This window comes from Mus pahari, chromosome 10 (assembly GCF_900095145.1).
Source record: "Mus pahari chromosome 10, PAHARI_EIJ_v1.1, whole genome shotgun sequence".
NCBI lineage: Eukaryota > Metazoa > Chordata > Mammalia > Rodentia > Muridae > Mus > Mus pahari.
In genome coordinates, this window is record NC_034599.1 from 33,133,421 (window position 1) to 33,136,267 (window position 2,847).

Here is a 2,847-nt window from a genome sequence, read left to right on the forward strand (position 1 = left end):
ACTATGCTCCCCCTCACAAAAGTCTAACTGTATCAAAGTAAGTAAGTAGAGTGTGGGTGGGAAATGGAGCATGTATATAAAACCTTGACAACTCTCTCCAGGGATCTTGTCTGTCAAAGCTCTACCTCCAAAAGTATTTACAGCCTTTCAAAACAGCAATACCAAAGGGTCAGTCATCTGTTCAAATGCTCAGATTTATAACTTTATATATTCAAATGTTCAAACATATAACTTCATACATTTCATAAAGCTCAAATCTTTCTTTATTTAATTTTGTGAGAGCAACTGAAAGAGTCAGATGCAGATATTTGTACCAACCAATGGACAGAAGCAGCTGACCTGTTGTTGAATTAGGGAAGACTGAAAGAAGCTGAGGAAAAGAGTGACCCTTTAGGAATACCAGCAGTCTTAACTAATCTTTACAACCGAGATCTTTCAAAAACTGGACCACCAAACAGACTGTACACATGGGCTGATATGAACCCCCCCCCCAACACACATAGAGTAGAGGACTTCTGGGTCTGTGTTCATTCAAAGATGATGCACTTAACCCTCAAGAGACTGGAGGCCCCAGGGTGTTTAGAGGTCATGTGGAGTGTGTGTGAGGGTGCATCCATATGGAGACAGGGTGGACTGGGGAGTCAGTGTGGGACATGTAGCAGTCAGAGGTTGGATGGGGGAGGGTGGAATGGAATATGGAGTTTGAAAAATGAATTAAAAATAAAAGAAATTTTAAAAAAGAACAGTGCATTTCTTGGAGGAAACTAATAGATTGGTCTTTTTAAATTCATATTGCTAGTTAACATATTATGATTAGAAAATTCAAACCATTATAAAATACGTTTACTGACTCCTGTCATTTTATTTAATTCATTTTTTGGTATTTTTTTCCCTTTCTAATGTGTTGAACTAATGGTCTTATGTGGTCTGTTGTTTCCTATATCCTTCTGGATGTGTTCTTATTCATGAGTTGAAATGATTCTTTCATGCTCCATAAACTTGACTTAGTGACTGTATATTCCTTTAGCCTGTTCTTTATCATGGAAAGTTTTTCTTTGTCCTTAATTATAACAAATTATTTTTCTGGGTAGTTTAGTCTGGATTGGGATTTCTCTTTAAATCTTGAAGCACACTACTCAAATATTCCCTGATGAGGAGTAGAGACTACACTTAGCTGTGAGTATCAGAATCTATACCATCAAAATATTGACAATACACCCTTTCAAATGTGAGCAGATCAAAGATGACTCCAAATAGATTGGGAAAGGCTCATGAGAAAAAGCCTTACACAAAGAACTACAGACATTAAACCTGAGAGAGGGATGTGTGTTCCTGTCCACAGAAGAGCACCCTAATTGGTTGTTCAATGCCAAATGATTAACCCTGAAAACATACATAAAACATACATAAAAGTATATGTACTCAGCAGGATGTATTTAGTTATTGACACATGCCATGCACATATTAACAGCCCTTTTTTTCTTAGAATTGAGGTGCACTGATCATAAAGATTCAGACAGGAAAAAGTGAGGAGAGGCTCATGACAAGGATAATGAAGTGGTGAGTCAGAAATTATAGTATGTCTTGGGCCAGACACAAACCTTGTGACTCATTCTTAAAATGCAACTACTCTGGTAGAAGAGTCTTCTCAGAGTGAAATAAGAATATAAATTATTTTCTAAACCTACATGTTTTAGACCCGACACCTCTAAAAGTTACAGTGGGTGGGGAAAAGCCCATGAGGAATCACCCTTATACAAAAATCTATTGCTCCAGGGAAGCTGGGAACAAGAGCTGCAGGCAAGAGCATACTAACTTGTTTTCCAGTTCAAAACCATCAACCCTGAAACTAAATACCAGTTATAGAGGACTCAACATGTTCTATTTAGCATATATGTGTTTGTGTGTGTGATTCATGAAAAAGAGACAAAAAAGTTGAAGGCAAGATGAGAGGAGCATAGGAGAGGTTATGGAAGGAGGAAAGGAAATGAAAATACTTAAATTGCAATCTCAAAAATAAATATCAGCAACAAAATTATTTCCAGGTTCTTAAAGATATTTTTGAGAAATTTTCAAGTATCTCAAGGGCCTGTCTTTCAGTGTTGTTTGGTGTGATTCCCTAATAGATTTCAATGTACTATTTTTCTGTATATTTATTATTTTAACTGTAATATGATGCAGGATTTCCTTCCTGCCTTTATTGTTTAGAGCTCTAAATGCGTTTTGTAGTTTGGTGTGCTTTACTTGGTCTAGATTTGGGAAATTTTCTGTTGTTTTTTTTTTTTATTTTGTTTTAATTTCCCTCTTTATACATATCACAAAATTCTTCATTTTTCATGTCGAAAAATTTTTAAAAGTAGTGTCTCCCAATTTATGTTCTTATTTTTTAAAAATTGTTTTTTTGTTTTATTTTGTTGTTTTTCTTATTCACTTTATATCCTGCTTATTGTCTCCCTTCCTGTAACACCCTCCCACAATCATTCCCCTAATCCTAACTGCACTCCTCCTCTGAGCAGGTGCTTCCCACCATGTGTCCCCCTCACTCTGGCACTTCAAGTCTCTGCAAGGCTAATAGCTTCCTCTCATGCTGAGTCCAGACAAGGCACCCAGGTAGTAGAATACATTCTACATAGAGGTAACAGCTTTTGGGATAGCCCCTGTTCCAGTTGTTAACGACTGTACTGGCTAGCTTTGTGTCAACTTGACACAGCTGGAGTTATCACAGAGAAAGGAGCTTCAGTTGGGAAAATGCCTCCATGAAATCCAGCTGTAAGGCGTTTTCTCAATTAGTGATCAAGGGGGGAGGTTCCCTTGTGGGTGGTGCCATCTCTGGGCTGGTAGTCTTGG